Source organism: Vulpes lagopus, chromosome 6, assembly GCF_018345385.1.
Source record: "Vulpes lagopus strain Blue_001 chromosome 6, ASM1834538v1, whole genome shotgun sequence".
Taxonomy (NCBI): domain Eukaryota; kingdom Metazoa; phylum Chordata; class Mammalia; order Carnivora; family Canidae; genus Vulpes; species Vulpes lagopus.
The window spans coordinates 105,517,447-105,542,549 of NC_054829.1; the positions used below are offsets into that span (position 1 = coordinate 105,517,447).

Sequence of the window (25,103 nt, forward strand, 5' to 3'; positions counted from 1 at the left end):
TTTATGCACTTATTCAGCATACATCTATTGAACACCTACGAGGTGCCAGACTTTGTAGTAAGAACTAGATATTTCAACCACCTTGACCAATTCCTATACATGATGGAAAGTATCCAGAAATATATTCCTTTTGTTCAGACCTAGCCTGACCTTTAAGAGTCCATCACAAATGCCAGGTCCTCTAGAAAGGTTTGGTAAAGACTCCCAGGCACAAGCAACAATTCTTTTCTCTAAATTCTCACAGCATTCGATTTGGATCTCTTTTATGGAACATGATACCCTCATTATAATTATTTACTTGTGTCATCTCCTAATAGGCCATAAATAACTTGAAGCCAAGATTTATGTCCCCTTAATATCCCATCATCTTCATATTCCTCAGGGCATAAAGAATATGTTAATGAGCTAACTGCTGTCCACCTTGCCCCAACATAGATTAGATGCTTATTAGGGAGAAAACATTTTCTTATTCTCTACACTGAAAACAATTTTAAAAACTAAATGGAAAGACAAAATTAAAAAGTTATATATTTGAGTCCAGTCTACTAATAATCATAACTCCAATGCCAATAATACTGAGTCTATCATACTTTGATCAAAATAAGATTTAACTTCACCTTTGCATCTATTAAAGAAAAGGTTACTTAAAAAGAAAAAACTGGGACACATCTACCTTTAGCTCAGGTCATGATCCTGGGGTCATGGGATCAAGTCCCATTTGGGGCTCCCTGCTTAGCAGGGAGTCAGTCTGCTTCTCCCTCTCCTCCCCACTCATGTTCTCTCTCTCTCACTCACTATCTCTGTCTCTCTCTCTCTCAAATAAATAAATAAAAATATTTTAAAAAAGAAAAAGAAAAAAACACTAAAGTAAATATTCGTGACCTACTCAAACTTTCTAGGTGAACTATTTTTCAGTCTTTTAAAACATTAATTATGAGGTTTATACAATCCTTAAAGCAGGCCAAATAATATTTCTACTTTCCTCTATCAACAAAACATTTGTTAGCAAGGAAATTGGGTTATATTATGTACTTGAAACAATTTTTTAAATTTATGCTTAGTTATAAGTAATCTATAATTCATACAGTTTGCTAATTAATGCATAAGTCCTTCAAACACTCTAATTTATGAAAGAAATCTTAAAGTTGTCGAGTTATTCCAAAGGACTTTTGGGCTACAACAACTAAGTAAATGGGAGGTGGGGATTAAAACCCATTTTTTTCTTGAGGAGCTAAGCACCCAGTAGTAGAATGATGTGGTACAGTAGAAAGAATAATGGGGTAGAAGTTTGGAAACCTGGATTCTACAAGGTGCTATATATACATGTATGTATTTTTATATGTGTATATATGTGAACATGTATGTGTATACATGTATATACATATATGTATTGTGCATATATATCATATTTTAAATATATGCCCCCCTCATTTTCACCAACTCTGGATTATAAACTCCTTGAACACAGGAACAATGGTGTACTCATCTTTCTATCCCATTCAAAGTCTATATAAGTACCTTGTTTGTAGTAGATAGTAAACACATTTTGGTTATTTGAGCTGAATTGAATGAAATTCCTTTAATAAGCTTGCCCATTATATTTTGATCAGTACGCTTGAAAATTTAAACACGTTGCCCAGCATATAGATTTTTCTAAGTTTTTGACAGGGTTTCCAAATCAATAAATATATTAATTCCTTAAAATGAACTCTAGATATTTCTGGATACCTCTTGAGAAGAAAAAAAAAAAAAAGGAAAAAAGAAAACCTTTCTTAAGCTTCTACCATGCACCAGGCACTGTGTTAAGTGCTTTTACAGAATTCTTAGTTTCAAAAAGCACTGATGCAAATAACAATGCTTACAAAATAGCCTTCTGTGAAATTGAAAAAAAAAAAAAACAAATTTTAGGTAATCTGTTAGGGATAAATTATGGAGTCACTAGACAAAGAAAATGCTCTCTTTTTCTGTGTTGTGAAATCTGACAGTCAAACTATTATAAAAATAAGTATCCTGTTTGGGTGGGAAGATACTCTTGACAGAAGAGTTCTGTCCCTTGCAGCAATAAGAATGTTACTTTTGCGATTTTTCAAATTCTGAGCTTAGCCATAATAAAAAAAGTATTTTGCTCTAAAATAGTATCCTCGCAATATTTAAACTCATATTTCAAGAGTAACTTCCTCTCATACTACAATTTAGTTTAAAAATAAAACAAATCATCAAACCAAAAAACTACCACATTGCTAAAAACAAACCCAAACTCCAATGAATTTGAAAATTTGGTGCAAATCTCACAGGCTTCGTGGTTTGAGTGCTTTCCAAATTTATTTTAACTCGTTGCTCCAAAGCCATGGTTATCCCCTAGGCAGAGGGTCTCAGAATGGGAAAGAGAGTGAATATTTGTGGTTGGGAAGGCTAACTGGAGAGTTCTGAATACGCAGCCCTCTACTCTCAACTATATACCCTCCCAAAGGAGAACCACAGCTCACTCACTGATTCAAATAATCTTTATCATTATGTGCCAGACTGTTTTAAAAACATCTTTGCTTTTTTCTGCCTTTCCCCTAAACCAGGAAAGTATAAGCGAGAAGCTAATGAAAAATCAAAATAGCGGCCGGCCCCGGTGGCGCAGCGGTTTAGCGCCGCCTGCAGCCCAGGGCGTGATCTGGAGACCCTGGATCGAGTCCCGCGTCGGGCTCTCTGCATAGGGCCTGCTTCTCCCTCTGCCTGTGTCTCTGCCTCTCTCTCTCTCTCTCTGCATCTCTATGAATAAATAAATAAAATCCTTAAAAAAAAAAAAAGAAAAATCAAAATAGCAACAACAAATAAATTTGTCTCATTAAAACACTGCCTACCTTCAAAAAATTGATGCTTTCAAACAATTTCATACATATTGACCTCACAAGGAATACTAAATCTGCTACACATTCCTAGAAAACTCGCTTTGAGTTTGGGACACAGCAAAGTTTTCTATTTCATTCCACTTTTGTGTCTTAGTTAAGTAAAATGACTATTTTATAGATTTCAAGCGACAGTTCAGAATTCACAACTGGACTTTAGAACGGAGCACACCAAGTTCCCACATTGTCTGTTCATCAGTGCTAATCTCACCTTCTCTCATGTGAACTTGAAGCCTTTTGGAAAGGAGCCACATCGAGAAACTATACACAGATATGAACATTTTAAGCATTCCCCTGTGTGTATGGGTCTGTGCATGCACGTGTTTGTGTCTGTGTGTGTCCCTATGCTAGCATGTTTGTGTGTGTGTATGTTGGTATAGATTCAACGTAGTCAGGAAAGCAAAGGAGTTTGCCTTATTGCTTTAAAGTGGCCTTTTAGTGCTCGAGTTCCAATAACTTTCAAAATAAAATAAAATTTGATCAACAGTTAAATGGTAAGTTCTTTTTCATTCAAGGTGTTTGTTGATAGTTAAATCAATTTTCTTCAGATCAAATTCACCTTGGGTGAATGCTTACAACTACAACAAGCCTGTCCATAAATGACCTTTGTTTGAGATATCTTCTCAAACTGGAGTTCATGTCCTCAGCAGAATATCAGTGCCCAGGATGCCAACATGGTGCATATTCTGGAAGTAGTCACTTCGTTTGAATATTTGAGAAGTTCCTGAATTTCTGTGGTTTTAAAGATTTTCAAATTTGTTTTAAAAGAAAAATGGAATACAAAGAACAATCAAGGATAATGATTAAAGAAGTGGTAGGCCCAAGTCCCATTAACTATTTTTTCCCCCAATTTCACAGAAACCTCATTTCTAGATCAGTGTTTGGTTTAAGTAGTGTTGGGGGTTTTGTGGCAAAGTGGCAAGAATACTGGCAATTGAGAGACCTCCATTTGACCTTGGACTTGCCACTATCATTCTTTGAGTCTAGGGAAAGTCCCGTCCAATCTTCAGGCCTCGTTTCTTCCTCTCTAAAATAAATAGAGGCTATCCTAGATCATACAAACGCCTCTTCCCCCACTCGCTTTTCTGAGATTATTTTTAATATTTTATCCTTGACATGTTGGAGTCCAAGAAAGTTAAGTGAGTCAAGGGAAAGTATCCTGTGGGTCATATCCTAATTCCTAAAAAGAACTTAGTTAACTTGATCACAATGACTACTTCTCCATGGCAAATATTATCTAGGCTCATCTATCTACCAATAAAGGTGCTTCTTATCATTCTGTTTAAGTCAGTATTTTGCTAAAGTACATCTCTTCACAATAGCATCTGTTTAATCAAATGAAATTCCTCTTCTAATTGCTACATAAAAGATCAATCATTATATCATTCATAACATCTGTACAAATAAAATTTCTAGATATATAGGGGTTTGGAAAATTTTATATTTCATATATCATGTTCCCACAGCTTGTCTTCATATTGCACTTAAGAATCCAATTTGAAGATAAATTTTCACCCCCAGTCTGAAATGTAATTTTGCATAAAACCAATTTATTATTACAGCTCTTTGTAGTTCATATCCTATATATTTTTAGAGTACTAACTCATTCCATGTTTAAAACAGAAAGACAATCACTGTGTTATTTATCCATGAAAGATGATAATGTACAGTTTAACATCTGGCAAGCAAAAGAAAATCATGACTATTCCTCTTAATATAGGAAGAGCCCCCATCAGGGAAGCAACCTGAACTAAAGAGAAGAATTTGAATAGGAGGAAAGAGAACAAAAGGAGCAAAAGAAACTTGGTAAGAGACTACTGTATTTAAGTCTTTTCCCCAGGCACAGTTAGTGTTCATAACTCCATAAGGTAGGTGTTATTCTCATTTGTAAATGAACAAACTAGGATCAAAGACATTGTTACTCCACAGCTAACAGTGTGTTGTTGGGGTTCAGGCGCAGCCCTATCACCCTCCATGAAGTTATGCTGCCTCCAGATTAAAGGTAACTGGACAGCGTGTACACTCTATAATGAAGTGGGCATGCGAAAGAAAACAAAAGGAGTTCCAGATGGAGACTTTGAAGACTGTGCTATCAGAAAGAACTCTGAGGAGGAATTAGGTAAGAAGAGAATCAAGACTTAACAGTCATCACCATAAAGAAGGAAGGAGGATTTCAAAAGATTGGCTGAAATGTTAAGCATTCGGAATTTGGCTATATACAAGGACAGACTGAATACTTGTTAATGATATCACCATTATCCTAAGGAAAACACCTGCTAATCATCAATGACGCCTTCTTTTCCCTCCCTCACCAATTAGGAACAGAGCCCAACTGAATCTTCCTCCCCATCTTCTCTGTTTGCCGCTCCCCACTTCAGACCCCCGTAATTTCACAGTCAAAAACTGCAGCTGACTTGGTCATACAAGCTTTCAGTCTGTGTCGTTTATGCTTTCTAGCTTACCCTCCCTAAAACACTGTCTAACCTTATTACTCTTCTGTAAGGAAATCAAAATGGTTTCCCATTAACCATACAATATTTATCCTTATAGTCTTTTCTGTTACCCATATGCATTCTTATATTTAACTGCTCTCTATTGTCCTGTACACTTTAAAATTACATGTCAATTATATCTCAACAAAACCAGGAAAATAAAAAAAAAAATTTTAAGAGTGAAAAAACTAATAAATAAAGTGCTCCCCAGTATGGCCCTAGTTAACCTAATCAGGTCTATGACCATTAAACAAGCTGTGTGACCTTGGGCAAGTTAGTGTATCTGTATCTAAGTTCATTATCTATAACACCGGAATAAAAACTAGTCCTTACCCCATGTAATTATTTTGAGAATATTCTGAATTAAATGTACGCACAAAGTAAATTAAATGTTAAATACTTGAAATAGTGGCTGTACTGTTCAATGAGTGCTCAATACATTTGTCACTAAATACTAACCATCATTACTGTCATTTTATTATTATTAATATCTTATAATAGAATTAATGTTTTTATTACCTTTTCAGCCAAATACTCTACGATACTCCAACATAAATATTATTAAATGATAACAATAATAGCAGTAGAGATAGTAAAATATGAACATACATAATCCAGCTCTACAGTTATGCTTTAACCACTATACTGTAATGCCATGAAGAAATTATCAAATTACTGCCTCTAAAATATAACTCCAACCATGCATTTTGCTATTTTTTTTCTATCTGAAGGATCATGGCACTCTCAAATTATCAAATCCTTAATATAATATTAAAAATCCTGTCCAATCACTACCTTTTTATAGACATCTTCGTCAAGTTTTCCAGCCAAAAGTTATGTTCTACCAATTTCAAATTCCATTTGTATTTTTATCTTTATCTTGTTGTGAGACATTAATTCATTCTTATCAAAATTTTAAATTATAACATTACCTACTATATTTTCATTTACTATAAAGCTTACAAATCACTTTCAAATATATCAATTCTTATGTTTTATTTTCCTGGCTAAGGCTTTTGTGGGCAGGAATGGGACATCAAACTTCTGAGTAACTTCAGCATCCCCTAGTACAGTTCCTTACAAAGAATAGATTCCTACCGATATCTGTATGAAACTCAGTGGTTAAGCAGTTTTAATAGAATGACTGAAAAAGAAACCAAACTCATTTTCACAATGAGAAAAATTGGTAAAGTGTTTAGATAGTAAATCCTACTTCCCTTTAAGAAATAACTTTGCAATTTCAAAAAAATCAGTTTTCCTTTACAATGTAGGTTGCTGTAAACTATCATCTATTTCTTCCATATATACCATTAATACTTCTTAACTACTAGAAAAAATGAGGTTTCATTGCCATAGTGACTAAAGAGTTTGTAGACAGGAGCTACAATTCTCTCCCTGACACTAATGGCATCTTTTCCCACATCTTTATTTTGATTTAATATAGAAAGCCCAAAGTTTATGTTGAATAATTTCAATGACATAAGGTATTACCCTCCTTCTGAGGCACTAGGAATGCCATGTTAAACTACAATAGCAAAGTCTTCCCCCATGGTTTTGGACAACCCCCAAGCACTGCAGTTAGAATTACCAAAAGCATCAATTAAAACATGAGACACATATTCATGTTTATACTGTCAAGTATTTATATTCATGTAAATAATCTTTTAAGTGTGTGCAAGCAGGGAGCTACTATTTCCAATTTTTACAGCTATCTCTGGTATCTTTCTCCATTCAATCCCATTAAAGCAATGCTAGTTTAAAACAACAAAAGAGGGATCCCTGGGTGGCGCAGTGGTTTGGCGCCTGCCTTTGGCCCAGGGCGCGATCCTGGAGACCCGGGATCGAATCCCACGTCGGGCTCCTGGTGCATGGAGCCTGTGTCTCTGCCTCTCTCTCTCTCTCTCTCTCTCTCTCTCACTGTATGACTATCATAAATAAATAAAAAAAATTTTTTTAAAAAATAAATAAAACAACAAAAGAAAAACAGAAAGGAAAAGACAAGAGAAAACAGCCAGAGGCTGCCTTATCATCATTCATGCATTCCAAGCACTGTAGGGAGAGTCTTGAAAATAAAGTATTTAATGTGTGACTTACAAGATACGAATGAACGCTTTTTGAATTTTGTGCTTGGAGAGCTAGAATTTCAATTTCTGACTCAAGATGCAACTGCACCAGGTACAAAGTGGAAAGCAGGGCAAGAAAATCCTAATCCAGTTTCTTATACAAGGATCTGAGGATCATCTACGATTGAACCATTGGGCAAACTAGCAAAAATGTAAAACCAGATGGTGACTATAATTAACAGTACTACATTACATATTTGAAGGTCATTAAGAGAGTAGATCTTAAAATTTCTCATTAGAAGAAAGAAATTTTAATAGCATTTTAAATTGGTCCTAACCAATAGGACACAATTTAACGCTATACACATTTTAAGTGCTAAATAAATACTTCTTGAATTGAAATCAGCTTTTAAATATAAACAAATTAATTGTGTTCCCCTCTAACAGGCAGCATTTTCCCACTTGAGCACCTCTGTAGGCATCTGCCAAGATATTCTCATGGCAAATTATCAGTGAGGCAAATAATAGTATAGTCATCTAATATTTTGATATCTAGCAATTTAAAATGTCATTAGCCCATATTATTTGCTTTCTGGTCGTCTATAATAAGGCACTGTTGGTCAGTGTAAGAATAAGTGGTAAGATAAATAGATAAATAACATGCCTTATGGTCAGCCTGATCTTGATTTTTGACCTGTATATGTTTGGAGCATTTCCTCATTTCCCATGTATTTACCTACTATATTCTTAAATGTATGGTACAATGCAATCTCTAAAACTCTCCCATCTTAACCATAACCAACTTTGTCTATTATTAAGTTATACTATATAATAACAACATAATACTCTATATTTATAACCACTGCAAGCCTGAAAGAGCTTTTCCTCTCAGTTCATCAGCAAAAGTTAATTTCAAAAAAGTGTCCACCAAGTACATACTACTTCCTTTAGAACTTCTTTGACAAAAGAGTCCTAATTAAGCCCAATCTGGACAAAACACTGAAATATGCACATATTAACAACCTTGTAGATCCCACAAAGTGATTTTAAAACTTTATGCAAAATCATATTTTATTAAAAGGAAGGATTTTTCTGGCAATTTGTCTATCAAAAACTTTCAGACTAAAGGGAATAATTTATTTTAATTGCACATTACAAAATCCTTTACAGTACATTATGTGGATATTTGCTGGAGATATATTTCAAAAGAACACAATAATTAACCTTTCAAGGTACTAATCCTTTCATTGCATTCAGTACTTGTCAGGTTTTGAGTATCTCCATTTATGACTTGAAGGGTGGCATAGCAAGAAAGGTTCAAATACTAGTAATAGAAATAATTAAAAGATTAAAAAAATAAGATTGATATGAAAGGAAGGAAAAAACCCTTGGGTATTAGAGGAAAAATTTGGTAATAGCCTAAATATGTATATGGACTTCTTAATTTCACCTAAGAAAGATCAGACACGAGTTTATACTATAGTAAAGAGAAATTTAGGTTAGAACCTAAAAACAACTATCTAATTTGAAGTTTCTTGGTTCCTATAACCCATTACTGTGGAAAACTACAGATTCTATTCCACCAAAAATTGGTCTAAGGTTGATGGATTGATAACTTGAACATTATTTAAAATAAAGCCCTGTCTGGGGTGCCTCAGTGGCTCAGTTGGTTAAGCCATTGACTCTTGGTTTCAGCTCAGGTCATGATCTCAGGGTCATGAGATTGAGTCCCAAGTCAGGCGCCATGCTGAGCAGAGTCTAGATGGGATTCCTCCCTCCCTCCTCCCCTCTCTCTCAGCCCCACTCCTGCTCATGTATACATGTGCTCGCTCGCTCTCTCTCAAATAAATAAATAAATAAATAGGCCTCTCTGCCCCTTGCAATTCTGTACTATATCATTTCCTCATTTTCTATCACTGAGCCCTGTGCACTTTACTACTTAGTTTTCTAAATTTCTCTTCTTTCATGCTACCTTGAGAATGTATTTTGCACATTAGCATAAGAGATACTGTGCAAAAGAAAGAAAGAAAGAAAGAAAGAAAGAAAGAAAGAAAAAGAGAAAGCACAACCATAATCATTTTTTTTTTACACCTCAATCATTTATTATATAAGTATTTGCTACATCCTCTCTGGGCCAACCACCATGAGAAATTCTTGGCAAACAAAGATGGCCAAAAAGAGTCCCTTCCCATGTGTACTTTAGAATCCAATGGAAAGACAAACCATCCAATAAGAAATAACAAAAAGGGATTATAAATGCAATTTTTTAAGTATTGAGTTCTATGGAATCCAGACAGAAACATATAAGCAGAACTTAAACTTCAGGAAAAAGGAGAAATTTAAGCTGTAACTGAAGGATGAGGAGGGTGAAGATTCTCCTATAATATCATAGGAAAAGGTGCAGAGGTTGAAAAGAGCACACAAGAGAGGAGAATAGAAAATACTGCAATAAATAAGGCCCTGTCAAAGGTCCTGTTAGCTATCTGCACATATTTGGATTTGTTTCAGGATTTACCAGATTTCACTTTAGAAGGAGCACTCCAGTTATGGTGTGGAAAATAGAATGGAGAAGAGCAATAATGTACTAGGGAAAAGCGTCAGTAGATTGTTATCATCAGCCAAGGAAAGATACTGATGGGCAGGGCTAAAGTAGCAGCAGAAAGAACAGAGAAAAGTAGACAGACTTTAGAAATTTAGGAGGAGAATAGATAGGAGTTGGTTAATGAAAAGTTATAGAGAGTGCAGGGAAAGTCAAGGACCGTTCTTGATTTGGACCACAACCGCCATTCACTGAGAAAAATGCAGAGGGAAAAGAAAATTAGATGGAGAAAGGGGAATGAGAAATTCAGTCTGAGCCATTTTGATATTGAGATGTCCAACTAGACATCAGGCTTACTGATCAAATCCCTCTAAGGAGATTTCAAATGAAATCTAGCAACACCTGGTGGCACCACCAGGTTCACAAACATCTTCAGCAATTCACAACAATGAGTTCTGACTTCTGATAGGCTGGACCATGTAGTTTTTGCCTCTGATGTTGGGTAATTTGGTTTACTACATTATACAGAAAGCAACAGCACCTTTGTTGAAGGAAGTAAATGTTTTCCAACTTAGAAACACAGTCTTGCTAATGACAAGTTAATAGGTATACTCCATAATTTCTAGTTAATCTATCTATAATGTCTTTTTTTAATAAAGAAAATTGAAAGTGGGTTCAGGTTCATGTTCATGAATCACAATCTTGGTCAGACATTTTTGACATTTCCAATTTTAACCATGTCAGTAAGATGGAAAAACTCATGATTTAGTAATCATGAGTGCAGTGAGCTGCACAAAGTTCACTGATCACCCAGTATTTAATTAGAAAATCCTCAAGTTTTCACAGCAAACCATGAGCTATATCAGTTCAACTCTCCTACTCTAATCTATTAACCTATCTATTAAAGTTAGAGAACTGAGACACTGGAAAGTATTCAGCATAGTCTAAAACTATCTGCAACAAATACTCTGAACTGAAGGCCAAGGAACAACTTAAACAGCACTGGTTTCTTTAAATAAACTGACTATGCTTTCTCCTAGTATTTCTTTTCAATTAATAGTGAAATTTTGCTTATTTTTTTAATTAAAATGAGCTGATAATTAAGGCAATAAATGGCTATTCTTGCATTATTTTCTTGATGTAATAACAGTATATACAAAAGAGGAACAAGGAGTGTTTGTGTTTTATGTCATTTGAACCATACAAAGAATTGAAGATAAAACAACTTCAGAATGCCAATTTCAGATTTCTTCTCCAGAATAGCCACTGTGGTACCCCTATGTTGCAAACCATAAGCCCTTCATAAATTTTACTTTCAGAACAATTGTTCTGCTTTTTCTCATTATCTACCTGCTAACAGGCTATTTAAAAGAGGCAACATTAAGAATTTATAAGCACTGAGAAAGTCAACCAAAAAAAGAAAATAAATAATGTATCAAATTTTATTGGTAATATGTGTTTAAAACAACAGAAATTGGGGATCCCTGGGTGGCTCAGCGGTTTAGCGCCTGTCTTCAGCCCAGGGTGTGATCCTGGAGTGCAGGGACCGAGTCTCGCATCAGGCTTCCTGCATGGAGCTCTGCCTGTGTCTCTGCCTCTCTCTCTGTGTGTGTCTCTCATAAATAAATAAAATCTGAATGAATACATAAATAAATAAATCAGAAATTACAACCGAGCCATCCATGAATAGAGCCCTTTCCTTTCATATTAACATAATGCTTTTCTACAGTCATTCTCTTCTCCCAAGTACTTTTCTATTCCCTACTTGTCCTCCCTGCTCCTACCTCCAAATATTTCCCTTATTAAAGCTTTCTTTAATAGGGTCTTCTCTTCGAGAGTAATAGGCATAATATTTAGGAGCTAAAACACTGGACTCCAGAATCAGACAGAACTAACCTCCACTTTAAAGTTATGTGATATGTGAAAGTTATTTAATCTCTTTGGGACTCATTTATCCCCACCTATAAAATTGGGATAATAGGTAATTATGCAGATTAACTGAGGTAATACATGGAAAAGAGTTAAAACAATGATTGGTACATGGTATAATAAATATCAGCTACTACTTTTATTTGTTTAGAAGGCTATGGATGAGCAGATGAGGAAATGGACAAGCCACAATTATTTTCTGGAAATGAAATGAAGATGAATGAGTCCTGAAACCTGTACAAGCAATGCAGCAGTTTGAAGAAAGAATATCAGTATCAATCTGATGTCTTCAGCACAATTTCTAGCATCTTAAAAATGCTCTATTGATCCCAGAATATAACTTAATAGACTTTTTTATGTGCTTGACACTAAATTTATCAAGAAGAGAAGGCCAGGAGAAGATATATTAATAACCTAGGGTTAGTTTCATAAGTAAATTGTTGCCTCCTGACCAGTCAACATTACTTTGTCAATTTGTAATGTTTATACCCAAGTCTACCACCTTAAAAACCGTAATCACTATAGGAAGAGAGGGTAAAGATTATTCCTAACCATAGAGGGGGGAAAAAGACAAAATGTGGATACAAATCTCTTTCCGTACAGTTGAATTACATCTTTCTTCCAAGCTAATAAAACCAAGTAGCAATTATCGTTATAAAGTCAACCCATGACTTTTATACTGTCAGCCTTTTGCGAGTCCTCTGAGAGCCTTCACTATTGTACTCCAAGCTTATTCTGCATTATGTCTTAATTAGATTAAACTGCACCACTTAAATCTGAGATCATCCTAAATCACATAGTGGAGAAACTAATGAACCCAAATGCTAAGTGATAGCTCTTAAAACCAGATGGGAAAAATCCACGGTTTTTTGGTAAGTTTGTTCAAAATGGTCAATTTAGTCACCTTTCCAAACATACTGTCAGAAAACCCTATTCATCAAGCACTACTGGTGACAAACACAAGAACAAATTCTCAATCAGGTTAAATCCTGTATTTATGTTATTTTGAATAAAAGTTTTCCAAACTCATCGTAAACAAAATCATTTTCACATTCAAAACATTAAATGTTCTTTCCTATTCAACTGTATTTATAAAGAACCAGAGATCTAAAAAAGAAAAAAATCAAAGAAAGCATAAATAAAAGAATTCAATTTTTAAAAAATGTTCAATGTCCCTGATCAAACTAAACAAAATTCCATTCTAAGTTTTCAGCATAGTAATTAAACAATAAATTTTAACTTAATTTTTTTCTTTAGTATGGCTCTGTACATCTCCCAATGGATATAACACAGTATAAAATTGTTTTTAAAAGCTTTAATCAAATATGATTCATCTGAAGTTGGGATTAAGCCCATATTATCTTTTTGTATGTATGACATCCATGCATCAAGATCATTTTATTAGTATGGGAAAATTGTACATTGTGGAAGAGATTATTTGGGGGGGGGGGAATCTAAAACTTTAATTTACCATAAAATCTCGACTGTATGTAAATCATCTCACTGAAACTCACATTTGAACACTTTTTTAAACAACTAGTGTGAATATCTACAATATATTACATTATTTTAACAAAGCACGATTATTCACACACAGGTAATACTAGATGCATTAAAAGATCTTATTGACCAGATGTCTGCAATTATTTGAGCATTCCTTTTTTCTTTGTTTTGTTTCTTTTTTAAGACACTGTTAAATACAATGTATGCATGTACATTTAATCACAGTACTTATATATTTTTTATGTTGTAAATTACTGCTGTTATGAAATCAGAAAGTGGTGACCATTATCCAAGTTTATAAAGCACATGGAACATTCATACTTGTATGCAAAGAACACCTCTGGAAAGATACATGAGGAATAGGTTATTGTGGTAGATGAACAGTTTAGCTTAGGGATAGGGTAGGAGAGACTTCTTTTATTCTTTTCTCTTTTTATTCTTGTACATTGAACTGGTGTAACCCATTCAAAAACAATAAAAATATTCTAAATCGAAAAGTATGGAGCCAAAGTCATGCACAAATTTAATTCTGTTGTTTATGAAACAGCAAAAGATTACAAGCCAATATGATAACCTACTATGTATGTATACACATAAAAGGTATTTGCTAAATAGGACTACTTCCACTGGTCAGGGGGTCAAACACAGATGTCCCAAGGCTCAGCAAAAAGCTGGCCCCACAGGTGTAAGTGGGCTCAACAGGAGGACAAGCTGCCTTACCTTTGAGATCCCCTCTTTCTAAGATCACCTCATCAACCAGGAGGTTGCTCTTGGTTCCATCCTTCAGGGTCACCTCACTGTTGCTGCCTCTCAGCCCATGGAGAAGGATACAATCTAGCACTGCTTCATGACAGCTCAAGGGTTTTAGGGTGCTTCTCCACCTTTGAGTTTTTCCTTAAATAGTCCTATTTCACATTTATACCACATGACACTAATGGTACATGTGATCAAGAACACTTTGCACAAACTTATACTAGTTCATTTACTCAATAAATATTTATTGACCTGCTATCATGTGTCAGGCTTTATGTTAGGCACTGAAAAATCTATGACATATAATTCCTTCAATAAAAACTAGAGTTTAAAGACCATAATTATCTAAGATGTAGCCAGCACACTTATTACATTCCACTTATTCACCTTCCTATGCACCAGTATTATGCTAGAGCCCAACTGTACATTGTTTCTAATGCTTCACAGATATTAATATTTTTATTTTATGGATGAGAAAACTGAGGCTAGAAGAACTTAAGTAAATTGCCCAAGGCCAAAACACTTCATAAGTGGCAAAGCAAGAATTATGATCTCTGGATCCAAGCCTGAGTTCTTCCCACTTGACTACACCCCTGCTGCCTCCATGGAAAATAATCAATTTTTTTTTTTGGCATTTAGAATACGGTGTTATCTTTCTATTATTTTCACTCAAAAACACTTAAATTCAACATTCCTAATAATGTAGAAAAGCAAAGCTAAAACATAATTTTAATGAAGGCAAATAAAATAATGTTGGCTCTTAAGGAAGCTGGGAGAGAAAATATCAAATTTACACTATACCAAATTCTATTTAACCTACCTAAAAATGAGATTGTTTCCTAGGTCTTCTTTTCTCTTTGGCCTTAAATAAGTGGCTATTAAACAGAAAGTCTTTCCTTTGCTAAAATAAATTAGGTGAATATAGCTCTTTCACTTACATGATGAAGTACCCCCAGGAGACCAACTATGTCAACTGCTACCTTGTCCTCACAGTAATGTGAAAATCCCATCTACCATCTTGGATTTGGTCTTCAGAGGCCTACATTTTCAAAGCCTCTGTAATTCATTATATTAAATATTACTGAGTACCAGTTACTTGCTATGAACTATGCAGAAAAGAAATTTGACCAGCACCTTTCAAGGGAGCTCTTTATATGAAACACTTCAACCCTGGACATCATAGTTATTTTTCATACTGATAAGTTCCCTTTTACTTCAAATTTTAAAATGGGTTTGAGAACTTGAGAGAAAAGTCTATAAATTTTGCAGCATTCATGCTAAACTTTTTTCAAAGAATTAACAGGGAAAAGAAACCCAAATTTTTTCAAAATTCAACATTTTCATGTAAATATTTTTTACAGGAAATTCTGACTCAAGGCGTCATGCAGTGTATTTTCTGAATTTTTGAGCAGTTAAAAATTAAGAAGTCTCTTTCCATTTGTAATACAATAGAATTATGGAAGAGGATAAAGTTTTTCATTAATATGTGCAACAGTATGCAAATAAACTACCACATTCTACATGCCATTATTAAAATATACCAAATTGTTACTGCCCTTACCTGGCCAAATTTTAAAGCAACTTAAAGGCTATATAAAAGCCAAATTCGGCCATGTAAGGCCATTTACTTTGGAAATCATTTAATCCAACTCTATTTTTTAGGGGCACCTGGCTCAGGTCGTGATCCCAGGGTCCTGGGATTGAGTCTCACAACAGGCTCCCTGCAGGAAGCCTGCCTCTCCCTCTGCCTATGTCTCTGCCACTCTCTCTGTGTCTCTCATGAATAAATAAATTTTTAAAAAAATTTAATCCAACTCTATTTTTTAAAAGATATAGAAACAAAGGTAATTATGAGAAAGCAGAGGTTTTCCATCAAATGCATACTGAGTATGTACTATGAGGGCTACACTGGGTAGGCTAGACAGACCCAGAAATAAATAAATGAGATGCAAAGAGGTTGTTACTGTCAGAATGATACATCAAGTCCTCGTGGAGCTTCTAACTATGCTTGGAAGATTTGGGGGAGGCTTATCATCTGGACTGACATTTGATAGAGTCTTGGAGAATGGATGGGCATTTGTCAGGCAGAGAACAAGAGTAAAGAACATTCCAGGAAAGGACACAAAGTAGAAACTCAGCTATGAACCACACAGAGCAATATATAGTCCTATGGAAGGACCCAATTGGCACTGACCTATACCAGTAAATTAGGTTGTTAAATATCTTTAATATACAGAAAATGAATGTTATTTTTGTATTTCTTTCTTGCCAGAAGATAATAAAATGCCAAGTTCTCAAAATAATGTTTCTATATAACTATTACTTTTGAATAGATATAATTAGTTGGTCGCAAGCAATTATGTTTGCCCAATAGTTTTAAAAGTACTGCAGACTATCTTTCTCAGTGTATTAACAATCACTCTGCACCTCAGCAGAAGACCAATCCGAAGAATCAAAAAAAAGAAAAGACTAATATAATACCTCTCTATCTTAGGCAAGTGGCATTACTACTGGGTCTCAATTTTCTTATATGCAAATTATATTAGTAATACCTGTCATATCTGATATTCAGGTTCCCAGAGGGATCAACTGGCATAAGTAATGTGAGATCAATTATAAACTTAAAAACTATAATTATACACACACACATATATAAATAAATAAACTAAAAAACTTTAAAGAGTATTTCTCCTGTACATAGCAAAAAGCAGAATTGCCTGACACAGATCTGAATCCACTTTCCTCCGAATCATAGCACATAGTACAATTCACTTTAAAAATCAATTATCATGTATTATGTTTCTTTGTATACACATTACATAACCCCAAATTTTTCAAAGCATCTTTTATTTCCTGTCAATCAATTGTTCTATTTTTTTATTTAACAAATCTTAATCAGGGACACCTATGTGGCTTAGCAGTTGAGCATCTGCCTTTGGCTCAGGACATGCATGATCCTGGGGTCCTGGGATCGAATCCCACATCCAGCTCCCCGCAGGGAGCCTGCTTCTCCCTCTGCCTTATGTCTCTGCCTCTCTCTCTCTGTGTCTCTCATGAATAAATAAAATCTTTTTAAATTTTTCTAAAATAAAAATAAATAAAAAATCTTAATTAAAATTCAAGTCAAAATCTACTTTTCTGATTCTCTAACTTAAAACATCCTAATTTGCTATGTAACAATTCTTTTCTTTTTTTTTTCTTTTTTTGTAACAATTATTTCATCTCAAATTTCCAACTCTGGACATAACAAAAAGAGATCAAAAGAAAAACACATAATTTAATAAGATTCTAATAAATTAACAGCTACTCTTTTTAGCTTTAGTCTGATTTACAGAAGGAGAAATCATTTTCACAGATTAGTTGACAACTATGAAAAGCAGAAAATTGTCTCTTCCATATAATGAATACATATAAAAATTCTTTCATCTAATATTTTATATTAATATTATTGAGTCTGTGAGAAATATGCCAAAATGACCTCAGGGAAAGAGGCAAGCCCTTTAAAATGCTACAAAAATTACCTTACCAATTAATTATTGTTAAAACAAACAGGCTAATAATTCAGAGAAATATATAAAATTATTTCTTTTTAGAGTTAAATTAAGTGCTTGAGGTTCTTGAAAATATTATTGAAAAAATCATATTCTATATAACACCAAAAAATAATTACTAAATTCAGCAAGTAAAACTGGTATGATGGATACTTAAGTAACCTGGTGCAGAACATATGGTTATATGTTGTCTAGGAACATTATACTGTTTATCTTTTTATATAATGCACAGATAATTAACCTTCTCTAAGAAAAATTTCAGTATGTGTTAGCACAGTAAAAACCATTGATATCTCTTACCACAAATAATTGAGACCCAGAATTATTGGTTGTTGAACTTTCCTTTGATTGTGTTTAACATACAAAATTAGTTTTTACACATAAGGTACACACATATACAATGGCCCTTTTTATGGAGCTAATGTTTTATTAAATCCCCTTTTTGTCATTCTACAAAGGAATAGTTTTAGCCTACCAACAAAACAGCTGAAAAGAACACCAGCAATGAGTAAATGTCCCCCCACTGGGTCTCTAAAAACTGTATGTTCCCATCATGAAGAAAACGTGCATGTAGCAATGGTTGGGAAGCAAGTACTAGAACTATTGTATATTGTATATGATCTCAAGTAGAGAAAACCATCTGTCCTTTTGCCCTGAGAAAGGACCTCCTGTGAGCCTTTTCTTATGGACCATTATAGTCTCCTTCAACCCTGACACTGCACAGACTTTGAACCGATGGCTGTCTGTCACAAAAAGTTCATCTCAAGCCACTTTTCCCGAGAGGTTTCATAGGGTTTAGTCTGAGGTGACCGACCATGGCTTAACAAAAAGATTAGTGTGTCTGGGCACAAAGCAAGCCACAAAAATATGAGTGACCCTCTTTGTAACATCTTGCCACACAGAATAAAGAATAGTGAATGTAGTCAACTATAGAATATGCAGAGGCGCCCTAGGGAGAAGAAAAGAAGACTGGAGGGGGAATTTGTCTTTACTTGGAAACAAGTGCTCTTTAATGGCAACAGGCATTTTACCAGTGAGTTTTAATGATTCTGTTTCTTTCACTCTTTATACAAGAAATATTAATAGAAATGACAATTTCTATTCAACCTCAGGCAAAATTAGGAACAGAGTGCAATGTTGGGTTTCTCTCTCTGTAAAGTTTTTTTAGAAGGTAATCACCCGGTAGAGTTATAGAATTATAACAGGCCCAAAAGGTTATCAACCCAACATCCTGATGCCAAAGGTAAAAGTCTTCCTATAAAATCTTTGACAGGACATTACATGAGCTTTTTGCTTCCTCTCAACCTCCCTCCATAGCCAAACACCTGTGCATTGTTCAATGTTAAACTCAAAGTTAATTCTTTCTATAAAGTCTTCCCTAGCTCACTCTTCTCCAAATATACTGCTCTCATAGAACTGATTACATTTAATTATGCTTATTAAATGCATGTTTCCTCTAACCAGATGATCAGCAGATAAAGATTATGTCATATTATTTTGTACACCTAACACAGTGTTTGGCACACGAGAGGCATTTAATAATTACTTCTACTGTAATTCTTGAACTCTCCCAGTGATGAGGAGCCCCCCACATCAAAATGAAGCCATTTTTAAACAATTGTGTTGTTGCATGGTCTGAGGTAGTGGAATGCAGAGATTTGTTCCCTGTTAATTTTCCTATGGGGATCCAAGTTCTACCCTGTAGTTTGAAGTATAAATGGTCCACTACACATTTAAAGACAACCATCCTGCTTTCCTTAATGTCACTACCACTGTCTCTAGCTCTTGTCTTTTCAAGTTAAATGTTCCCATTTTCTTCTGCTATTATTCCTACAAGACAAATTTCAGATGCTTTTTATCCTCATTGCCATCCTCTAGAAGTGCTCTAGTTTGTTAATATTTCCTTTAAAACTAAATAAAATACTGTGCCCATGGTTCAAACCGTGCATCACATATTAGAACAACCACCTACTTTGTTTCAGACACAATATTGTTCTGCAGCATCAGATGTGCACCTTAGCCTCCTCTATCAGTGGGATTAGGACCTCTGTTGTCTCAACCACCAACGTACTTAACCAGAAAGAGACTCCTGTATAAAGTTCATCCCCATCGACACATTTGTACTAATTTAGAGCTATTCTTAAAGGCCCAAAATTATAAGCAGTTGCTTCAGTAATTAGCTTAATTGAAATTGAAAGACAAGAGGCAGGAGTGAAGCAGAAGCAAGGAGGAGAGGGGAGACATTCTGACTTGATTTTTTCTGTTTTAAAACAGAATTTTTAAAAATTTCCCTTCTCAAACTATCTAGCAACTAATTTGGATTTTTTTTGACCTGTAAATATTTTTTAAATGTCCCATGAAAACTTGTCTTTCCATACACTTCAAATAACAAGTAAGAGTCTTTGTTGAAAATATTAGGGTCTAGATCATAGAGAAATTTTATTTAAGGGGATCTCTGTGTGGCTCAGTGGTTTAGCACCTGCCCCTGGCCCAGGGCGTGATCCTGGAGTCCTGGGATCGAGTCCCACATCAGGCTCCCTGCATGGAGCCTGCTTCTCCCTCTGCCTGTGTCTCTGCCTCTTTCTCTCTCTCTATCTCTCTCTCTCATGAATTAATAAATAAAATCTTTTTTTAAAAAAAGAAATTTTATTTAATAGTAAATACCTGGGAATCTTTCAGAGAAATTATACAGCATTTCCATGTATATATTCTGCTTCTACAGTCCAATATTTGAGTTTTCTGGTTCAAGTAAAATATTTTATTACTATTACATTACACCATGACTTGCATGTGAATATTCTTTATTTCTAGAACTGTAATACATTCTGTTATATTAATGAACTTGAATTGAATCAGCACATCAGATCAGGCTACCTCTCTGCAGCACAGTAACAGAACTTGATCTGTATAATTTACTTCCTAGTCAGACAACATGCAAATATGTTTAAATGCTTAATGATTATATCCTCTGTCTAGCATTCATATTTATTCTTTGTTGAAATGGTATATTACAATAAGAAATATTTGGCAGTTTCATCAAATAAAAAGGCTAGATGCCTTAAATTATTCATTTTTATTCAATTTAGGTCTATAATTCCTTGGGAAATGTTTTCTGTTTTTATTATGAAATTATAATTGTAGAGCTGAATGGCCATTTACCAGCTATTACAATATTCTGAAGAACTAAATATACATGCTACTAAATACATGAGAAACACATTTCTTGAAAACTTGCAATATGCTACACTGAGTACTTAAATCAGGCCAAATTTTGAGCAATTGCCTTCTGTTAATGATGTAGTTAAAATAAGAATATTGTTCCCATGGAATACCTTCCAGTTTCAACTTTGTTCATGAAGAATTTGATGGCTTAGATGTTCACTTCCTTGGAAGAATACTTTCAACAAATGATTTTAAGAAAGTAATCCCCCAATTTGCTACAACTGGTTTAATATTCGATTTCAAGTTCTGCCTTAATTACGGCAATAAGATTTTCATAGTCAAGAATCAAAGAATGCAACTGATATAGTATTCAGCCATCAAGAAGGTAATTTTATGATTTTTTTAAATGTACCTCTCTCATCACTAGAAAGAAACTGAGTTCTTGAAAAGTACAAAGTGGGGGGATCCCTGGGTGGCTCAGTGGTTTAGAGCCTGCTTTTGACCCAGGGTGTGATCCCGGTGTTCTGGGATCGAGTCCCACATCAGGCTCCCTGCATGGAGCCTGCTTCTCCCTCTGCCTGTGTCTCTGCCTCTCCCTCTTTGTCTCTCATGAATAAATAATAAAATACTAAAAAAAAAAAAAAAGAAAAGTACAAAGTGTATAAAAGCAAATAACTGTATAAAAGATATTTTATAAAACATGTTTTCTTCAGACCAGATGAGTTCTGAAAATCCTACAATTAAGAGCACAAACATGAACGGTCTGCTCTTATAAAGAAATCCCAAACTAAGGATCCTAAGGGTACTGAAAGATGAGGCAGGTTCCAGGAGCTAGCAAAGACTTTATATTATCTCACGAGGAGGCTAGGGCTCCTAGAGTTCTTCCACAAACTGGTTTGCAACCCTCATTTTCACTGCAAGCATGTTATCACGGAAGACATCAACCAGAGCATGTGCAAAAACACTCAGCATTTGATGATGATCCTTTTAATGGCTTGAACAAAAATCACACAGAAATTCAAGTATTTGCTTTGGTCTTAAACTGGTTTTTTCGCACAAGTGAATGCTAGCTTTCTGGGTTTGCCATAAAATAAAAGAAAACATAAAAATATTCAGCACTTCAATGGGACTGACCAAGGAAGATGAAAACATGAGCAAATTCAAATATTACCCTGTCTTCAACAAAGTATATGTTTAAAAGAGGTTTGAAGATGAGAAAGAACCCAGATGTCCATCTAATACAGTATTTTTTGTAACTATACATCCATTTAATGAAATTCCGTTCAGCTGTTAAAGCAACAACAAAAAAAATGAGACATATCATCTATAAAATATTTTTGCCAAAAACTCGAAACTGAAACTTACAGGAAACACAACCCTTGTGGCTCTCTGAGCAGCACCATGGTTGTTAGCAAGAACAAGCACTTTATAAAAGGCAGCAAATTGAGCCAAGAAGAAAGTGGTTGATCCATTTTCTAAGAAAGATGGGTATGATGTGAAAGCAACAGCTAGCTATGTTCAATATAAGAAATATTGGAAAAATACTAGTCACAAGAACTTAAGGACCCAAGTTGTATCAATATCCTGAAGGGTTGATTATTAAGCATGCAATCAAGCAGCTACAGAGTATGAGGTTGCTATGAGTTGGCTTTGTCATGCTCTGAAACTTGGTATCTTGAACAAATTGGTGACATCAACTTATATTTTTAAAATTTCTCTATTTTCCAAAAATGAGGAGAAACCTAGATTCCAGATAAATAAGGTACTCTAAAAAGTTGGAGGGATGGGAAAAGGAGTTATTTTGACATTGTAAGTTTCTTTTTTTTTTAAGATTTTATTTATTTATTCATGAAAGACACAAAGAGAGAGAGACAGAGACAGAGACAGAGACAGAGACATAGGCAGAGAGAGAAATAGGCTCCATGCAGGGACTCTGATGTGGGACTCGACTCCAGAACCCCGGGATCATGCCATGAGCCAAAGGCAGACACTCAACCACTGAGCCACCCAGGCATCCCTGTAAATTTCTTTTGAATCAAACAGTAGAAACTCTAATTTTTCAAGGATTGACTAGCACTCCACCTCTCAAACTGCTTTTAGAATGCATAGGTGGCCAGGTGGTCCATTCTAGAAGGCATGTGGTTATGAGTTGGTTGTGACCTAAAGGGACAACTTAATGGTGGTTTGCTACTAATAATCTACTCAAAACCATATTTTAGAAGCATGAAGCTCAAGAGCATTCAAGAACAGAAAAAGGCACTTCCAAGTTCTTAAATGGTTATATAATGGTTATTAATCCTAGCTATTTCCCCCCAAAAAGAAACCATTTTAAAAGATTATATCCAGCTAGTTAATAAAGTAAAGAGAGTTCTAGAGAATGTTTTGTTTTTAAGGCTATAGCTTTATTTTACAGCAATATATGCAATTTGCTAATCATGCTACTAAACGTTCTTCCTTGAAAAACACTTCACTTCCTTGAAAACCCTTAGTATAGGGACTGTTCTTTCTAAGTTACAGTCAAAAACACTGTCATTAATATAATCATAAATTCTCCTAGCTGAGCTTATGGGTTATGTCAATAAGCCATCCTGTAGGCAGCAGAAAACCAACCTAGGGAAACTAACAAGTCATACACAGTTAAATCATATTTTGCTTCATGTTTTTAAAACTAGTTCATCTCTCAATGAAATTGTGTTTTTATATGACCACTGAAGTTCAAACTAAGCAATTCTTCAGCTACTCCAAAAAATACAGTAGAATGTTGACAGATTTCTGGCTGGGTTTTAAATCCAGCTCCCCAAAGAATAAGAGCAACAGAAACCAAAGTTTCTGCAAAGCCTTCAGAACAAAACTTCAAGAATAGAAAAAGGGTTTCAAGAATGATTATTATAATTAGAATACTCTAATATGGTACTTACAAGACTACCATATTTTTTCCCTCTACAGCACAAAAACTGAACCAAAAGCCAGAAGTAGAAAAAAACAGAAGTTGGAGCATTAAACGAAAGGAAAAAAAAAAAAAAAAGATTGTGAAGACTGTACCCACCAAAACACTAACTGATTTGAGCTAAAGAATGAAAAACTGAACCAACTTTAAGGAGGAATTCTGAAAAGATTTCACTTAACTATTTATAGAATCAAGAACAGGTAAAAATATTCTTAAATATCATTTGCTAATTTCTTATACTGTCCTTCTGTTGCACCCCATCAAGAGCTCCCTACAACATCAGTGTGGGTGGCAGCACATCAGTACTTTGATTCATTCTCTAATGTGCAATTTGACTATATGTATTATAGGCTGTACAAATGTTCATAACCTTTGAATCACCAATTCCACTTATCGGTAATTATCAGCAATGTACACAAATACCTACATATTAGATTATTAACTGCAAAATTATTTACAAAAGCCCTGAAAGTAATCTTGAGGCTTAAAAAGAGAGAAATTGTTAAATTATGGGAAATCCATATGTATATCATACAGAGATTTAACATGGTTCACAATGAATATATACTACCTTTTTCACAAACTATTTTTTTTCCTACTTGTATAAGAAAAACTTCTTTAAGTTTGCTGTGTTCTAGATTTACCTTTCCAGTCTTTTTTTTTTTTTAAGATTTTATTTATTTATTCATGAGAGACACCGAGAGAGGCAGAGACATAGGCAGAGGGAGAAGCAGCCTCCCCACAAGAGGCCCTTTGTGGATCCCTAGATCACACCCTGAGCCCAAGGCAGACGCTCAACCACTGAGCCACCCAGGCATCCCTACCCTTGCAATCTTGAAAATATTCATTTGAGCTGTATGTTATTAGGTTATTTGATGCAGACTTTGCATAAAATGCTTTGATATATCTTAAATATTTATTATAACTAATTATGTTCAGTTGCTATAGTTCTATTATTACTGCTCTATCCATAGTGGATCATCAAAGAAACAAAAGATAGAGATATTTTTAAGAAAAAAATATTGTAATATCCTTACTCAACATAATAATAGTCTGCATATCCTAAAGTGTATCACAAGGAAAACTAAATAGCATTAATGAGGCAAGATAATTGTGGGTTTTTTTAATGTTTTAAATTTATTTATGATAGTCAGAGAGAGAGAGAGAGAGAGAGGCAGAGATATAGGTAGAGGGAGAAGCAGGCTCCATGCACCAGGAGCCCGACATGGGATTCGATCCTGGGTCTCCAGGATCGCGCCCTGGGCCA

At 34.7% G+C, this 25,103-nt stretch overlaps 1 protein-coding gene across 1 annotated transcript in view; it reads right to left on the reverse strand.

Annotated features, from left to right (window-relative positions):
• The window catches only part of COL25A1 (collagen type XXV alpha 1 chain), a 444,869-nt gene that overhangs the window by 401,997 nt on the left and 17,769 nt on the right, over positions 1 to 25,103 (reverse strand). The gene's annotated exons all lie outside the window — the stretch shown is intronic.